This window comes from Triticum dicoccoides, chromosome 6B (assembly GCF_002162155.2).
Source record: "Triticum dicoccoides isolate Atlit2015 ecotype Zavitan chromosome 6B, WEW_v2.0, whole genome shotgun sequence".
In the NCBI taxonomy this organism is placed as follows: Eukaryota; Viridiplantae; Streptophyta; class Magnoliopsida; order Poales; family Poaceae; genus Triticum; species Triticum dicoccoides.
This window is the reverse complement of record NC_041391.1, coordinates 218,179,343-218,198,810: the sequence shown is the minus strand read 5'-3', so window position 1 is coordinate 218,198,810 and position 19,468 is coordinate 218,179,343. Positions and strand designations below refer to the sequence as shown.

The following is a 19,468-nucleotide window of genomic DNA, read 5'->3' as shown; positions in this document are numbered from 1 at the left end:
GAACAAGCAAAGAAAGAGCAAGTATAATACCTGGAGAAGTCTGCCGGGCAGGCGCCTCAGTCTCCCTGACAACAGTTGTTGTCGGGCCTCGAGCTCCGTCCTCTACCGTGACGATCCCGACAGCATCCAGTACGGCCTTGTCCATCATGGTTCCACGGGGATATCTCCAGCACGAGCGGCGGGGGAAGTGTGCCCCTCGGGGAGGGGCTCGCCCCGCACTGTCTTGCCTCCACCACCTGGAAAGGTAGGAGGGCTACCTCCATTGTCTCCGACTGGTGGAACCAAGTCCTCGCTCCTGGGCCGAGGGCTGGACTGGGGCCTCGACACAGGATCCCCTACCTCGCTCCCCACCAAGGTCGAACTCTCTATTCCCTTCGATGACCCAAGGCGCCAGAGCTTCCTCCAGGAGCGATGGATGAGGGACTCCTCCCGCACCCTCCTGCCGATGACAACAAACACAAGAGGTCAGTAGAAATACCAAGATATGCATAAGTTGTTCACAAAGGAAAATCTTCCTTACTCTTCCGCGATGAGCATGGACTCCAAGTCGAACTACATGGGAGGCAAAGGCTCCCTTCTCCTCTTTGCAAGCGCAGGAGCAGAGCTCTTCGGTAGAAGCGACGCCCTCCGTGGAGCCGGAGGGTCCGACAAAGATGAGTCCTGCAAAGGACTCGAGCTCGTGCTGGCGTCAGGGTTGTCCTCAGTCACCGCTCGCCGGGCGGAAGGGGTCCTGATCTTGGCAAGGCGAGGAGATTAGCGACATGCCACTTCAGCCTTGGAGTCCTTCGCGGTCGTCTTCTTCACCTTCCTGGCAGCTGGACCGGCAGCGGCGCACTTGCGTGTACGCTGCTCAAGGTCCGGCTCGGGGGCTTGCGGCCCGGCCGCAAGCCACTCCTCTGGCTCCGCCACCTCGCCAACCCGCTCCTCCTTTTGAAGCTCCTTTGCTACCATGACTAGTGCATCTAGCCCGGCAAATTTACCTCCGGCTAACTCTTCCCTGATAGCTCCTTCCGTGGCTTGCGCCTTGCCACTGCCTTGGGAGGAACTCCCATCCCCAGTTTTCCCCTTGCTCTTCCCGGCCTTCGCCATCTCCTCGACCTTCCTCAGGATATGTGCCACCTCTGCAGAAGAGGTGGGCTTATACATCCTAGTTTCAACCCTGGTGGCCACCTCCACCAGGGTGCTCGACCACTCGAGCTCTTTATCCAGAGTGGGCAACTGCCAAGTGCTTGTCACCCCTTCGGCATTGCAATCTGGCATCCACGACAGTATCCGGTCCCAGGCAGAATTGACGTTCAGGGGGATGACAGTTGCCGGGAGCTTGAACATGTCAAAGCGGCCAAACAGTTGGTCACACAACCAGGCGTGGCCATAAACCAACAGGTTGTTGGCCAACCCAGGGAGAAACCTCATCATGTCTGCCGCGTCACCATACAGCCATGCAGGTCTGTCCCTTTCCTGCAACGGCGAGATTCGGCGGAGGAGAAAATCCGCCCCCACATGCTCGATGGTTAGCCCGACAGCCCTCAAATGGGTGATCCTGTTGATTGCCGGGTGTAGCCTATCTTCAGTGAGGCCCTTGGCGCTCTAATCCCTGCCGCGCTCAACAATTTCCTTCCGGGCTTAATAGAAATCAAGGGCCTCCTTGTCCTTGATCCAACACCAATCGCCCCTCCACTCATCCCACCTTTCCCGCTGATACCCAGGGAGGTAATTCCATAGCTTTCTCGCCACGGGTGGCATCCAACTAATTACCCCAGAGTGATAGGCTTTGCTCTACACCCGCGGGACAAAGTTATGCCAGAAATCCACATTGGGCTTGACTCCGACAAAGTTCTCACACAGATGAGCAAAAGTAGCCATGGTCGCCATTGCATTTGGCGTAAAATCAAGAAGGTGGAACCCATAGGTGTTCATGATTGCCTCAAAGAATCCAAAGAAAGGAGGGCAAAGACCGCAGATGAAATAGGCACAGAAGAAATGGTAAGAATCCTGCGGTACCTCCTTCCCCGCCATGATCATCGTCGGCGTCCCGTGCCCTTTTTCGATAGGCCTCCCTAACAGATATCCATATCTCGCCAGGAGGACTGGGCCGCTCAGATTTGACAGGATGAAGACGACGTCTTCGCTCCGCCTCTTGCTCAACTCCGCCCCTCTTTTGCTCCCCTCGGCGGCGGCTTCCTTCGTCGCGGCCGTCTGCTTCTTCTTATCCATGGGTTTCTTCTCCATTGCAGCGATGGTGGCGGGGAGAACTGCAGCGGAAGGGAGAGAAGGGAAATTGTTGCTTGGCTTGGAGAGGAAGAAGTTGGGGTGCGGAGCAGAGAAAAGATGAACCACACCGCTCTGCTTTTCCTGCTCTTAAAGGGTTGACGCGGAATAGGAGCGCGACACTTTAGAAAGTTATCGTTTTACCGTAACTGCTAATGTCCCACGATCCCACAACACATAGTAATTACGCGAAGTGGACGTTGCATTGACCGGTCGTCATGGTGAGACGGCACGCACAGCCCTCTCCTGCCACGTGTCCGCACACGGTTTGGGGTTTAACCCAACGTGCCCAGTAACACATATGGCTCAGGCCCGGGGGCTTATGTGGGGGAAAATATACAGGGGTACATATTTTACCCTGACTCATGCACGGATAAGATTGAAGCACCAGAGCGGACGAACAAGATACCAAGAGACTCGAAGAACCAACATGAAGATCAGAAGGATTCAAGGCCAAGACAGAGAAGCCAGATATCACCAAGGGAAAAGCCTCCCTTACCGGGCAGGCGAGCCCGGCAAGGGGCAAGGCCGCCTCTGGAAGGAGACAGCAAAGGCGTCCTGGTAGGGCCTGCCGGGGCTCACGGAGACCAGATTATTTCACCGATACTTCACATCGATCCACATTGATGCTCAATGTGGTGTCAAGCCGCAGGATGATTAAGTGGCAACTATTCGCCACATGGCGGCCACTTCCTACCAAGGAAACCCACAGATGACACCCGTCCAGTGATGTGTCAAGCAAGTATGCGTGGGGCTGGCAAGATAGCTCGGCAAGCCTTGTCGGGCAACCAATGACGTGACACTAAGTGGTCCATTAAATGCGCATTGTCAGCCTGCAGAGTTAGGTATGATAGCACTATTTGCTATCGTATCAATGTCTAATGACTAGTTTGCCACTATGGTGACCCCTTGATCTATAAAAGGAGGCCCATGGCAACCGTAGAAAGGGTTTGGTTCGCGAGTTTGGACAGCTAGGCCACTCGCACCCCCAATACGTGCGTAGTCCCTGCCACCTCGAAGCAACCCCTGTCGGGCAAGTGTACTATGCACCACCACCTCCACCTTTCCACCATCAATCCACCAAAGCAGGAGTAGGGTTTTACACCTCACGGCGGCCTGAACCTGGGTAAAAACTGCCCGCGCGATCTCTGCCATGCTGCCTTGAGTTGGTATAATCTTTGTGCAACGTGACTCCCCCCACCAAAACAGCAAGGCGCCGTCCTGGTCCCATAGGTGGCCGTGGTTTTCCTGCGACACCCTCTACCTTCTTGTAATGGATTGAGTTTTCCCTTTGAAGTTATCTTATCAGATTGAGTATTTAAGGATTTGAGAACACTTGATGTATGTCTTGCGTGGGATACCCGTGGTGACAATTGGGTATTCTATTGATCCAGTTGATGTATGTCTTGGTGATCAACTTGCAGGTTCCGTGACCTTGGGAGTCTATGCATAGGGGTTGGCACACGCTTTCGTCTTGACACTCCAGTAGAAACTTTGGGGCACTCTATGAAGTTCTTTGTGTTGGTTTGAATAGATAAATCTGAGATTGTGTTATGCATATCGTATAATCATACCCGCGGATATTTGTTGTGACATTGGAGTATCTAGGTGACATTAGGGTTTTGGTTGATGTGTTATTTGAGAGAGACCATCTTCATCCTACACCTCCCACGGATTGATAAACCTTAGGTCATCCACTTGAGGGAAATTTGGTATTGTCCTACAAAACTCTGCACTTGGAGGCCCAACAACATCTTCAAGAAGAAGGTTGCGTAGTAGACATCACGCTGTTTTCTAGCGCCGTTGCCAGGAAGGTGAGTGCTTGAAGGTATATCTTCAGATCTTGCAATTGAATCTTTTAGTTTCTTGTTTTATCACTAGTTTAGTTTATACTCCCTCCGTCCCGAAAAATATGTCGCGAGCACAGTTCATTTGCAATTTTACAGAAACACCCTCGTGGTTTAAAAACCGTATCAAACAAGTCCCCGCCCCCGTCTTCCTCCTCCGCCGTCGCCAGCGGCCGGCGTCGCCCAGCTGCGCGATTCGCTGCCCACCAGGAAGTGCTCCGCCACCTTCGCCAAGTACCTGCTCCGCCGCCTTCGTCGTCAGGTACTGCTCCGCCATCATCGCCCAGACCTGTGCCACCGCAATTACCTACGGGCGTCGCCGGAACCTCTCGACACGTCCTCCTCGAGCTCACGCACATACTCCTCGAGCTTCGGTGCATCCTCCTCAAGCTCCAGCGCGTACTCCTTGAGCTCCGCGCGTGCGCCGCCACAATCCCTCCTGGCCGCGATCCCCTACGGGCTTCGCCGGAAACTGCCACCACGATCCGGTGGACCAGGAGTTCGCGCGCTTCCTCCTTGATCTCCAGCTCGTCCTCCTCAATCTCCCGCACGAGCCCGTGTTGCTCCTTCTTCCCTGCCCACGCGCCCGCCGGTGGAGCTCCTCTGCCCATACTGCTGATGCTTCTCCCCCGCCGGTGGAGCTCCTCTTCCCATACTGCTACTGCTCGTCTGCCCAGCTGCCGCCACAGCTCCTGTTCGTCAAGAAGAAGAAGGTATTGTAAGGAGTTGCTCCTCTGCTCCTTGTGCTCCTCCGTTCCTGTTTGTCACAAAGAACATTGTTAACTGAATACTGTACTCTCCAATGTTAACTGAAGAACAAAGAACAAAATGAAAGTAGCTTGAAGATTTCAGGTTATAAGTCAATGTGGGTGCTACTGAATTATGCTTGTGTGGATCAGCCGCTAGACATCATTTTTATTGTGGGTTTGCAAGTGCTACATCAGCTGGTTCACCATGTGGGAATCGGCCGCTCGATCCAAATGAAATTGTGAATTTGCAAGTGCAGACTGGCTACTTGTGTAGTGCTCTATTTCAGTTTCAGAACCTGAAATCTTCTTGCTGACTTCTCCAAGGAGTTATCTGCTTACTTGTTAGAGCAGAGTAAGCCTATTATTTGCAAGTGCAGACTGGCTACTTGTGCAAGTGCAGAATGGCTACATATTTCACATACATTTTGGAGTACTCTAACTAGCTTCTTGTTAAATCTGAATGAATGATCTGTCCTGAATATTTGGAGTACATGCTTAACTGCCATTTACTATGCCATTTCATCAAGTGCTAGTAGAATTTTCCTCGACATGTCTGAATGTCAGATCTATTTTATGAAGCTGGCTTATCAAGCTATATCAAGGAATGTAAGCTTTTCTTTAAAAAAAGGAATGTAAGTTGAATAGCGTGAACCGAAGCAAAACTCTAATAGAACTGTCCAAAACATGACACATGAAAGATGTCTAATAATCTAATGCAGGTCACAAACTCCATTGTTAGGTTTTTGAAATTTTATTAATGAAAGTTTGTGTACTGCTAATCATGTGGCAATGCTACAAAAAATGGCTTATGGTTATGGTTAGAGCAAAGTGTTTGGCTGCCATGGCAGCATTTCTTGTTTGGCTACCGTGGCAATATTCACCTCCATTGCAGAGAGATTTTTGAGCTATCGAAATGCAGGAAAAAAGAAGCATCAGGCAGTGAGCAAAAGATAAAGCTCATTAACTTACAAACATAGTGGACACAAAATTATCTCAGACTGCTGTATCACAAGCTGTATGCCAGGCTCAGTTAAAATTCAGATCCTCCAGAGGCACGGCCAAGAATTGTTTACGTATTAGGAACATTTCAAAACCATGAACAGTTTTAAAACGAGTGAATATTTTTGCTGAATGCTACCTATATTTTGTTAATGTCATGAGGACTTTTTAACATCTTGTCATTTTGGCTGGCATCTAGACAGCACACACACATACAATACATTAGATGCATTGTATATTCAACTCAAAATTATTTGATTTATTAAAATTATTGGAATTTAAATGACAGGACTGACATAATTTTGTTTACTGAATTTTGCTTTCAAAATTGCTGCTGACATGGTCATGGTCATTTGCAATCTTCAAAATTTGGCTTGAACATGATACTTTTTATTTAATCTGGACATGTGTATGGTTTGTATGGTGGCTCCAGTAATAACTTTGTGTGTGTATTCTTGTTTGACTAGTGCAAATGCATTTCTTGTTTGACTTGCATACTCATTTTGTGTGTGTATATTCTTGTTATGGTACCATGGTGTGCTCATCTTTTGTCATTGATGGCAGGAAACATAACTATGGATTTGAACTTGATGCCTCAAAAGGAAGAACATGAAACTATGGATTTGAACTTGATGCCTCAAGAGGAAGATGATGAAGGTATTAATTTGAATTGGATCCCTGAACAGGAGGAACCTCAAGTGGCAGAGAATGGAACTATGGATTTGAACTTGATGCCTCAAGAGGAAGACGATGAAGCTATGAATTGGATGCCTCCAGAAGATGAAGGGAAAGAGGACGAAGCTCAAGAGGAAGAAGATGAAGTTATAAATTGGATACTTCAAGAGAAGAGAAGAGAATTGTCAGATAAGGAGAGGCATGGTGTTTACTTCGCTTTGCTGGTAATCGAGCTCAGAGATGGGTCTGTTCAACCAGACGACAAGCTGCTAGTCTCAAACCCGTTGGACATAAGTGTACGATCTGTTGAAAGAATCTGGGAAAAGGCAAAAAAGCAAATTGCCGATGGCAAAGAAGTAGATGTCTCAAGCAAGAAGCCAGGAAGATCTGGCTGAAAGAGAAAGGAGCTGGATCTAGAGAGGACCTCAACAATCCCACTAAATAAAAGAAGGACAATTCGATCTCTGGCACGGTCTCTAGGTGTGGCCTGATCGACCCTACATAAGAGGTTCCAGTTGAATGAGCTCAACCGCATCACAAGCACCGTGAAGCCTCACCTCAAGCTAGAGAACAAGCTTGCGAGATTGAAATTTTGTATGTCCATGTTCGATGACAATTCAATTTCAACTTCTCGGGCTATGTTTAAACCAATGAAGAATATGGTTCACATCGATGAGAAGTGGTTTGATATGACGAGAGTGAAGAATAGTTACTATGTACTTCCAGGAGAACCTGAGCCGAAGCGCACCGTGTCAAACACTCACATCACTGGGAAGGTGATGTTCCTAACAGCTGTTGCCAGGCCTCGATATAACAATGAGGGGGAGCTAACATTCGATGGGAAGATTGGCATTTGGGCATTCGTTGAAGAGACTGAGGCGAAGCGGACAAGTCATAACAGAACAAAGGGAACAAAAGTGTTGACATCGGTGAAAGTAACTAGGCCTGTGTGCAAAGATTATCTAATCAATAAGGTTATCCCGGCAATTCAGGATAAGTGGCCTGACGATGATGAGGGAGAAACAATATTCATCCAACAGGATAATGCAAAGCCCCATGTCCTTCCCAATGATGTAGCTTTTCGAGAAGCTGTGGAACAAACTGATCTTGACATCCGATTGCTACAACAGCCCCCAAATAGCCCTGAGTTAAATTGTTTGGACCTCTGCTTCCATACCTCTCTCCAGTCTCTAACCGACTGCAGGTCACCTACAAACATCCAGGAATTGGTACAGGGTGTGGAGGAGGAATTCGAGAACTACGATCCCGACAAGTTGCACGGAAGCTTTATCACATTAGAAGCAGTTATGTTTGAAGTTATGAAAGACAAAGGAGGAAATCAATATAAGTTGCACCACTTGCACAAGGATCGCATTCAGAATGCTGGCAGGGAAATCATCAGTGTATATTGCGACAGTCGGGTAGTTGTTGATACTAGGGCCATTATAGAAGAAATGGAAATTGCAATAGGAAAAGAAAATGAAAGGAAAGAATTGGCTAAAGAAGGGAAAAGAAAGAAAAGTAAAGGGAAGGGAAGGGAAGAAGTGGCCAGAGAAAGAATGTAGTCAAGAGGGGGCAAAGAGGCCCTTATGTCATGTAGTCAGGTGCTCCTTGTATATGTCTTGTGTAATCTTGTGTCAAGAGGGGACAAAGATGCCCTTATGTCATGCCCTTGTGTATGCCTTGTCTAATCCTTGTATATCAACTCCTTGTTGGAATTTATTGGAATTATCTCGGTTATTTGGATTAATTGAATTATCTGGGTTATTTGGATTTATTTGAATTGATTTGGATTAATTCTAGTTATTTGAATTAATTTGGGTTAGTGGACTGAATTTTTTGCTTCACAACTACAACAACTAATGAGGCAAGCAAGGCCTTTGCTAATCCCATATCATCAGTAGATGATATGGTATGAGATTATCTTCTACTGCAATTGCAATCTAGCTTTAGTAAAAAAAGCAAGAGTCCCTTGTATGGAGTTAACTGAAGACTCAACATGTTCTAAAGTTTTGAAATAAGAGGTCCATTTAGCATGGAACAAATAAAAGGACAGTGGCTAATTAGCTATCAGTATATATTTCCCAGCTTTTTAATTAGCTATCAGTATATAAGTACAGCCTTATACATCTCCCCTTCATGATCTAAACATATACAACCTTGGGTAGTTTAATTTCTTAGCAACTGTAGTCTACTGATTAATTACCTGGTGGGTATAGTGAAGAGGAGCAAATTGATCAGCTGTATACTAACTGAAAGGTTAATTAAGCTAGGTAGAAAGAAACCTACTGAAGTCTGTAGAATGCAGTTTTGTTTTTGTATGCTAAACCTGTAGTACACTGTACACATGGAGTATACTGTTGGAGTTTAGTGTGGCATATACTAGTGAGTCCTTTTGGTCAAGCATATATCTAGAAGTTTAGTGTGGCATATACGAGCTGCAATGTCTGTCTCTACAGGTCTAGAAGTTGATGTCTGTCTCTACAACTGATGATGCAATCCATCTTGAAAATCTAACAACAACTGGTGTCTGTCTCTACAGAGATCAGTTGATGTCTGTCTCTACAACGAGCTGCAACCTTGAACCCCTAACCAGTCATGGACTCATCGCTCATGGTCAAGCATACCGAATGGTTTTTTTCAGTTCACTTCACTGCACTAGGTACCCATCCTGGCTTTCTTCAGTTAACGCAAAGCTTATTTGCATAGGTTTGTGACAGAAAATGGCGACACTAAACCATCCAATTCGTAACAATACGCCACAGCTAGCTAAGGATTTAATATCATGAACAAGACAGAGAGTTCAATTTACCTGAGGAAATTTGAGAGCTATCCTTATCGCTTCCTCGGCATCTGTGAGGGCGCCTTACACCTGCACAATTGCGACCAAACCATCACTCATCAGAGTAAACCCATTTACACTATCAGAACTCAAAGGCTAGCTAGTTCTCTAGGCAAATTCAGCAAGGAGGAGCAGACCTGCCTCCGTAGGCCAGATGCAGCCCACCTTTACAACACATTCTCTGTCAGTACAAGATGGAGTACTTGGCGGCCAAACACATTCTCTGTCAGTACAAGATGCAGTCCATGGCGATGCTCTGCAGCACAAACAAGTCAGAGAGCTGCAGTTTTGTCCATGGCGTTTTGGGGAGAGACGAACCAGAGCAAGCACGAACGGACCTCGGTGAAGAGGGCCTCCGCCCGCACGGCGTCCCCTGCGGCGAGCGCGGCCTCGGCCTTCTCCCGCGCCGCAACCAGCCAAGCCAGATAGAAATGGACAAGAAGAGCTGCGGTGTGGCGAGCCCGCGACGAGGCAGGGGCGGCGAGGAGGCCCGCAAGCTCTTGACGTTGGCCGACTAGAGGATCTCGCCCTCGCTTCGCGGCGTCGGCGGCACTGTCGTCGTCGACGGCGAGGACGACACCCGGCTGCTCGTCGGCCTTTAGGTTGTTGTTGGTGGTCCGGATCCGGCGCCTGCGGGCTCTCCGATGGCGGTTCCGACGTAGCCGAAGCAGAGCTGTGGGTTGGACTAACATGGAATCCAAATCAAGGATTTTTTTTGAGAAAGGGAGAGCTTGGGGAGGCAGGCGAGCGGTAGCTGCGGCGGCGGAGCAGGAGGCGGCTGCGGCGGGAGAGCGGGGAAGCAGGGGAGCTGCGGCGGCGGGAGAGCAGGGGAGAAGTTGAGCTGCGGCGGCGGGGAGCAGCGAAGCAGTGGCGGAGGAGAGAAGCGCAACTGCTGCTTCTGTCGGAGGAGGAGAACGAGGAGCGCGGGTTTGGTCAGGAAAAACGAGAGGGTTTTGTTGTAAAAATGCCGGCGCGACATGTTTTTCGGGACGGAGGGAGTAAAAGAAAAACTACAAAAAATGTTATTGAGGTTGCCTCATATGCTTCATCTTTTTAATGTCTTTCATGAAAATAAGGATTCCGATAATTGTGCCAAAGTGTTAGAAGAAGAATGCAATAAATTATTTGGCATAAAATCTTTGAATGATGAGTATGATTGCAATGTTGTTAGTATGAATTCCTTGAATATCCATGATGCTAATGATATGCAAAGCCACAAGCTTGGGGATGCTATGTTTGATGAAGATGATATATTTAGTCCCCCAAGTTTTGATGAGAATATTTATTATGATGAAAGCATGGCTCCTATTTATGATGATTATTGTGATGACATGTATGTTATAAGGAATAATGATAACCATGAAACTTTTCATCTTGATTTTAATTTTCAATTGGATTATGCCTCGCATGATAGTTATTTTGTTGAGTTTGCTCCCACTACTATTCATGATAAGAAATTCACTTATGTGGAGAGCAATAAAAATTCTATGCTTATGTATCATGAAAAGAATGGTTTATGTGATAGTTATATTGTTGAATTCATTCATGATGCTACTAAAAATTACTATGAGGGAGTAATATATGCTTTTTGTTCCTATAAATTGTTTGCTCACGAAATCCCTATGCATAGGAAGTGGGTTAGACATAAATGTGTTAGTCATATGCTTCATGATGCTCTCTTTATGTTTCAATTCTTATCTTTTATGTGAGCATCATTGACATCATCATGCCTAGCTAAAAAGGCATTAAAGAAAAGCGCTTGTTGGGAGACAACCCAACATTTACCCCTACTATTTTTGTGTGTCCACATGATTAAGCTACTGTATAATCATGTTTTATAGATTTTTTTCAATAAAATGCCAAGTAAAGCCTTTGGGATAGTGTGGATGATAGTTGATTTGATTCTGTGCAAAAACGGAAACTTTTGCGCTCAGTCCAGGAAATTTGAAAATTCACTGGAACGTGATTTTGATCTGAATTTTTTACACATGATTGATATAGAAATTTTCTAGATTTTCCTAATTTATCAGAATTTTTTGAGTTACAAAAGTATACGAAGTTTACAGATTGCTACAGATTGTCCTGTTTTTGACAGATTCTGTTTTTCATGTGTTGTTTGCTTATTTTGATGAATCTATGAGTAGCATCGGAGGGTATGAACCATGGAAAAGTTGGAATACAGTATGCATAACACCAATATGAATTTAGAATGAGTTCACAACAGTGCCTAAGTGGTGATTTATTTTCTTATACTAACGGAGCTTACGAGTTTTCTGTTGAGTTTTGTGTTGTGAAGTTTACAAGTTTTGGGTAAAGATTTTATGGACCATGGAATAAGGGGTGGCAAGAGCCTAAGCTTGGGGATGACCAAGGCACCCCAAGGTAATATCCAACAACCAAGAACCTAAGCTTGGGGATGCCCCAGATGGCATCCCCACTTTCGTCTTCGTTCATCTGTAACTTTACTTGGAGCTATATTTTTATTCACCACATGATATGTGTTTTGCTTGGAGCATCATCTTCTTTTCTTTAGATTTTCTTTCTTTTATTCAGAGACATGTTTTATATCTTTTACTTTAATAAAAAATTCAAGTGTAGCCTTTACCATGCTTAGTTTACAAGTCTATAGGTTGTTGTTCCGAAAACAAAAAGTTTGATGTTATGTTTTGAATATTGGTGAATAGTCAAAACATGATAAAATCTTGAAATTTTGACACAATGAGTAACAACAAATTTTCTACAGTATGGTAAGTTCTCGGAATTTTTGGAGTTAGGGAAGTATGATTCCTCTTGCATTCTTTACAGACTATCCTATTTAGACAGATTGTTGTTATGTTTGCATTGTCTGCTTATGTTTGCTTGTTTAATGATTCTATTTGAGGATATGAGTGTTAAATATGCAGAGGAATTTAGTAGGCAATATCAAATAATAATATTAGTGATTTTCTACAGTAGAGAATGATAAGTTTGTTGCATTGATTTATACTAACTTATCTCATGAGTTCTTGTTGAGTTTTGTGTGTATGAAGTTTTTAAGATTCTGGAAAACCATGATAAGAGGGAATTAAGGAGATGCAAAAGCTCAAGATTGGCGATGCCCAAGGCATCCCTAGTTAATATTTCAAGAAGTCTCAAGCATCTAAGCTTGGGGATGCCCATATTGGCATCCCACCTTTCTTCTTCAACAACTATCGGTCAGTTTTGGTTGAGCCCGAGTTTTTGCTTCTTCACATGATATGTGTTATCCTTGCAAAGTCATTTTATTTTCTTTTGTTTGCTGTTTGAATAAAGTACTTAATATCTAAATTTTCTTTATGAGAGAGAGTCTTCACATAGTTACATAATTATTCGACTACTCATTGATCTTCACTTATATTGTTTGGAGTAGTTTGTCAATTACTCACATGCTTCACTTATATCCTATGAGTAATCGTTGAATAAATTGAATATCATAAAGCTGAAAATTATATATGCTTTATATGTTTAACCATGGGGAGTAATGACTTCACATATAAGAATTAGAGGTGGTAAATTTATTGGAAGTTAGCAAACATAGTACTGGTCACTTGAACAATTCATGAAAGAATATTGAAGGAAGAGAGATTTCATATATAAATATACTATCTTGGACATCTTCTATAATTGTGAGCCCCATTAACTATTTTCAAACCTGAGAAAATTAGTTGAAGTTGGACAAGGCAGATAACATAATGAGTTATGCTTGGGTATATTTGTATAGAAGTTATATTGTTATGGATCCTCCAACATGCGGTGCTTGCTATTTAGAATCCTTTGCTGGCCAAAATCTGTGTACTAAGCGGGAATACTGCTTGTGTATCCAAAATCCTAACCAAGTTTCTTCCATGAGTGTCCACCATATCTACCTATATGCAGTATTTACCTGCTGTTCCAAGTAAATTGGCATGTTCCAAACTCTAAACCATCAAATAATAATCTGTTTTGTATGCCCAAATCACTCATGTAGCGACTAGGGGTTGCCAGTATCTTCCATGCTAGGTGGGATATTCTCACGATGAGTGGACTTTGCTCATCATTCATGAGAAAATGACTGGTAATTGGGATGACCAGTCCTATGATCAAAATATCAAAAACAAAATCGCAAATAATTAAAAAAAACTCCCCCAGGATTGTTGATAGTTGGACGGTACCCGTTGTTTCGGACCAGCCGTGGAATGTGCTTGTTGGTGGTGGGGGAGTAGAAACTTTACCATTCTATTTGGGAACCACCTATATTGTATCCAGTATGGAAGATATTGGGAACTTTTAGTTGTAATGTTGACAATGAAAGCATACCTCTCAAAATTATTTCACCTCTGTTTTAAAAGCTTCGAGCTCTGGCACCTCTGCAAATCCCTGCTTCCCTATGTGAAGGGCCTATCTTTTACTTTTATGCAAGAGTCAGTAGTTACCCTTCTCATTCCAACCTACTATTTAGTTGGCAAGCATCATGTGGTGGGGAAATATCTAAGCATATATGGCCATTCAAATATCACTACAAAAAAATACACTTCCGTGATGATACTTGTTTGTCACAGTAGGTCACGTTTTTGGTCATGCATGTACATCCATGACAAATTTATGACAGAATCAAGATAGTCATACATGTGCTGTCATAGAAGTGTTCCATGACATTACCAAAATTATCATCACGGAAGTGTCCACTTCCATGAAGATAAATCGCGCGTCACAGAAGTGCTTTCGTCAAGGGTGACCGACATGTGGCATCCACCGTAACGGAACACCGTTAAGCTATCAGGTCGGGTTTTGGATCCGATAACCCATTAATAGCCCCAACCAATGGGGATTTTCCACGTGTAAAATCATCATTGGCTGGAGGAAACACGTGTCGGCTCATCATTGGGACAGATGTCATCCACTCATTGGACAGAAGGCGCCTATGATACGTCGACACGTGCCACAGCCCAACAGTGGCCCATTCCTGTGAAAAGGCCGACCCATTTGCCTTGGTCAAAAGGTGGGGGGCTGGTCCATGGAAAGCCTGTTAACGGCCTGTTCGCGTATAGCCCATTTACAGCCCGCTAACCCAAGGCCCATAACGACCTGTTCGTGAATTAGGCCCAGTAGCGTCATCTGGGCCATCCAATATGATTCCAGTCCGTTTTCACTTCTAGCCCGTGTATGGCCCATGACGTCTTTCGGCCCATATGAGGCCCTTTGTAAATATTGGCCCATTAACGACCCATGGTGAAACTGGCCCGTAATGAACAGTGTATCACTTTACACCCATAAACGGCCCATGGTGAAACTGACCCGTAATGAATAGTGTATCACTTTATACCCATTAACGGTCTGTTATTCCATTGGGCCGTTTCTGGCCCAAGTTATCTTTCGGCCTTCTGAGGGCCCATTTATTCTTGGGCTCATTTGCAGCATTCGATTACTTACGGCCCATTACTGCCATTTTCTACTTGTGGGCCAAATTCAGCCCGTCGTTATAGTCGGCCTGTTTGTGGACCGTTAATCTGTTGGGTCATTTTCATAGCATCAACAAATACGGCCTATTAACGGCCCATTATGGTCAGCCCATATAACGTATGATTTCCATTAAAGGCCCGTCTATGGCCCATTAAAGGCCCGTACAATACCCATAAATGAGTCGGCCCATACAAGGCCCATGGATCCTATGAGACGTAAAAGGCCCATGGATCCTACAAGACGTAGAAGGCCCATGGATCCTACAGCCCATTGAAGGCCCATGGGTCCGACGGCCCATTGAAGGCCCATGTGTCCGACGGCCCATTGAAGGCCCATGGATCCGACGGCCCGTACATGACCCATGGATCGTACGGCCCGTGAAGGGCCATGGTCGGGCGAGTTGGCCCCCGTTTGAACGATATAGCATATTCAAAGAATTATCCTACTCAATACTATCACCTCTAAAAAGCATACACTATACAACAAAGAGATCAAGGCATAGAAGGGTAGAATAATCCTACACTATACAATAAAGAAATTACAGCCGATTATACCCACTGGGCATTATGGTTAGGCACAGGTGTTAATAAAGCATACACAAACAGCAAATTACATACACTGGGCAAATACAGCTCATACATCATGGACGCACATCAACTTAACTCCATTTGAACTATAATCGATTGGCCGGATTCAGGTAGCACAAATTTTAGTCTGCAAAATCTCCAATTCCTTCATGGTTACCTCAGTGTCTTGTTTCATTTTTTGACTCCTGCATCTAATACCTGCATGTCTAGTCTCAACTTGTTGATTAAATGTTGACAATCATGTACACGTTGTCTTGCCACGTCAAGTTGATGCTCAAGAACATCAGCACATTCCAATTCCAAACCATAATCATTTGGTAACGGCCATGCCGCACTGCTCGCAGATCTTTGTGTTGATGTCACTTCATCCTGAAATGTTTCTATAAGTACACATGACTAGGGCAAAAATATAGTTACAACAGTGAAGCGAGCAAGACACTATTTTGTACTACATGGCAAAACAGGACTAACAATAATGTTACACGTCATGAAGCATAAGTAGGTGATATTTTAAAAATTATAAGAAAGATATTCTGTGCAGCCTGCATACAGAAATCCCTCTTAGTTCACCAGAGGAGCATGATGTTGGGGCCCAATCGAAAACACAGACAAGTTACAAATTTAGACAACACTTTGCGTATAAGAAAACAGTTGGCCATTCTGTATCTCAATTAAAGTCTTAGGGAGCATAATGAACAGTAGAGGGTTTCATACAAACATACTACAGCAGGCAAAACTATGCAATCATTAGCGTAGTATAAACTAGATTGTGAGCCTCATGCAATAATAGTCGGTTAATAGACTTCAAAGCTTCAGGCACACTTTGGCAGAGTAATTAAATGGTAAGGACTTTAATTATGTCAACTAATAGTTATACAAGTACTGAACATTAGGCATGATTATGTGGGCATCTCATTAACTGAGGACAAAAAAAGCAATTAAAAAGAGCAAATTAACTATGCCTGAAACAAACAAGGAATTGAACTGTTGAGTTGCATACAGTGACTTACCTTAGCAGGTTGAAGAGGCTCAGCGCAGCTCCTACTTCTCTTGCAAGGCTCCTTCCTAACATATTGTACTTGGAAATCCTCAATCTTATCTTCATTGCACCCCCTCTGCAAGGTGACACAAACTAGTTACTCGTCTCCTTGGAAGGTAAATATGCATACTTTCCAGTTTGTGAACACAAAAGGATGAGATTATAACAAAACAACACCACATAATGTAACATGCCGCATCTCTTGCACTTGCACACAATGAAATGAGCATTTACTATGTCTGCACTATGTAAAAACTAGGCATACCTTCGAACTGGATCTCCAGGTACTCTTGGAGAGCCTACTGTAGTGTATAGCCAAACCTTTATGTCACCTATGAGTTAGACAAGGCCCCACTACAGCAGCCCTTAGTGTTTAAATCGTTGACAAGCGCTGTTAGAGTGTTAGGTCAAGAACAGCAAGTAATCAAAGAAAACAGTCCTAGTATGGCTGGCTGATGCAAACAAGTAATTGAATAGATGTGTGAGCAAATCTTACATATCAAGAAAAGAAGCAAAAAAGGAGGCTTAAAGACCATCACTTGACTGACCAGATTTAAGGGGCATTTAAACATCATGTGCAACGTATGAACTAACATAAACATTGCATATTCCAGATTCTACAATAGAATGCACATGTATTAGGTTATGCCATGTATGATGATGCCTAAATGTACAGATAATAGGCCGGAGTGATTCATCATTGCACGCACAATTGAATTGCAGGTTAAGGGCTAGTTCGATTCCGCCTTTTCAGGGCATATTGTCAAAATAAGCCATAAAAGATGTAAAGAAGTCATTTTTGAGTTTTGGGCTTGGGCTTAACTAATTTCGCTTTGGAGGGGGGTGTTTCGGGTAGAACCTCACTAAAAATTGAAGGGGAGGGGAATAGTGAAATGACTCTGTTGTCTGCCCATATTACACTCAAAATGCATCTGCTGACGCCCGTGTCACACCTGTCCAGCAAGTAAAAACAAATACGCAAGCATTCATTGCCTACTCGCTTGCATCTCCTCTCCCCCTTCCCTCTACCTCGATCCCCTGCCTGCATCACTAGGGTTCCTCCAGCGAGCCGTCGCCACTGGTCCCATCTGGCCTGGTCCTCGACGATGCTATGTCCAGCTAGGCTACATGGCCGGCGGGTAGGGGCAAATCTCCCTGGCTGCTCCTCCCTCTGGCGCCGCCCGTCATTCTCATGGTCTCCAGCAGCTGCTCCACTGTGGTTCGTCCAATGCACTACTCCGACGGGTGCTGCACAACTACGGCTGATGCCACACTACGGTAGAAGGCACCTTATTCCCCCTCCCATCCTCCCAAGCCATGGCATTGAGGTGCTGTTGAAGGATGAGCTCATCCAACAAGGTGAGGATCTCCTCTTATTTTTTGCCAAATTTTCATTTTGATCCACTATACGAAGAATTGCTATGAGCTGCTTCTGCTGCTACTATATGATACAGTGCTATGAGCTGCTCCTGCTGCTGCTATATGATGAATTGCTATGAGCTGCTGCTGCTGTATGATGAGTTGCTATGAGCTGCTGTTTCTGCTATATGATGAATTGCTATGAGCTGCTGCTGCTATATGATGAGTTGCTATAAGCTGCTCCTGCTGCTGCTATATGATGAATTGCTATGAGCTGCTCCTGCTGCTGCTATATGATGAATTCTATGAGCTACTCCTGCTGCTATTATATGATGAATTGCTATGAGCTGCTGCTGGTATATGATGAATTGCAGACTGCTGCTACTGTATGATGAGTTGCTATGAGCTGCTGCTGCTGTATGATGCTTTCAAGTGGTGCTGCTATATGATAATAACCAGCCACTTGGACCATCGAATTACAATAAATAATTGTTCTTCATTTAAATGTGGGTCATGTGTTATTCTTTTAAATTAGGCAATGGGATCTCTATGGAAAACATTGACCAAAGTAGATTGTGACAAGTAGATGGTATCTTTGTATTTGCATTTTGAGCAAATAGTGATGGTCTATTTTCCCATCATATTAATTACTGCACTGGGTTCAATTTGTGATGTTTGCCAGTCAAATTAATTTCCATATGGGCAGCAAAATGAAAAAAATATAATGCAATCTAGAATTTCCACTTATCATACCAAAGATAAGCTGAAAACGCAATGAAAAGAACTGGTTGGCTTACTACATGGAGCTTATATTCGCAGGTGCTTATTTTCTTAGGATAACTCGTAATAACTGTCCCTAAAAAACTTGGCTAATAGAACTGGCATACAAATAACATGTCACGATGATTGCAATGAAGGAGTGACGTACCATAGCACACTGTATAGGCTCACTGCTGCCTCTCCTTTTTTTGCGATGTTCCATGAAATTGCCACATACATCTTGTACTTTTTCATTGTGTAACCCTATCTGCAAGTTGACACGGCTAATTTCAGACATCTCTACATGATACTACATTGCATATCCCTTGCGCATATTTAAACCACCAATTAACAATTGTGTGCGTAACATAAACTAGCCATGATTCTGTATGCTGGACTAGCAGGCACTCTAAGGGAGCCTAATGTAGTGCACTGGAATTCCTACATGCCACCTATGATTTTGTGTAATGTACTGCCCCTCTTCCTAAATATATGTCATTGTAGAGATTCCAGTATGGACCACATACAGATGTATATAGATACATTTTCGAGTGTAGATTCACTCATTTTGCTCTGTATGTAGCCTATAGTGGAATCTCTAGAAAGACTTATATTTAGGAACGGAGGTACGAGGTAGTATCATGTATGACATCTACATATGTAATTTAGCAGCCAATAGTAGAAATCATTGTCTGCACAAATGGATTACTGGTCAAAAATCCTAGCAAAGCACGCTGGCAGGCATAGAACAATACAAGAGAGAGAGACGCGCTTACAAGATCATAGCAATGCCTCAGTCCAGGATCTTGGTTGGCCAAGTTGTTAGATCCAGAAGAAACATCGTCCTTGTAGTTTTTGCCAGTTGCATAACAGGTAACAGTGACCGG

At 44.3% G+C, this 19,468-nt stretch overlaps 1 long non-coding RNA gene across 1 annotated transcript; it reads right to left on the bottom strand.

The window, feature by feature from the left end:
- Nucleotides 1–4,784: 4,784 nt before the first annotated feature.
- On the bottom strand, nucleotides 4,785–9,969 carry LOC119322089. The gene is made up of 4 exons (XR_005155404.1): nucleotides 9,719–9,969; nucleotides 9,518–9,636; nucleotides 9,351–9,410; nucleotides 4,785–4,872 (listed from the first exon to the last, which is right to left on the bottom strand). It is a non-coding gene; the product is annotated as an uncharacterized LOC119322089 (long non-coding RNA).
- Between the last annotated feature and the right edge of the window lie 9,499 nt (nucleotides 9,970–19,468).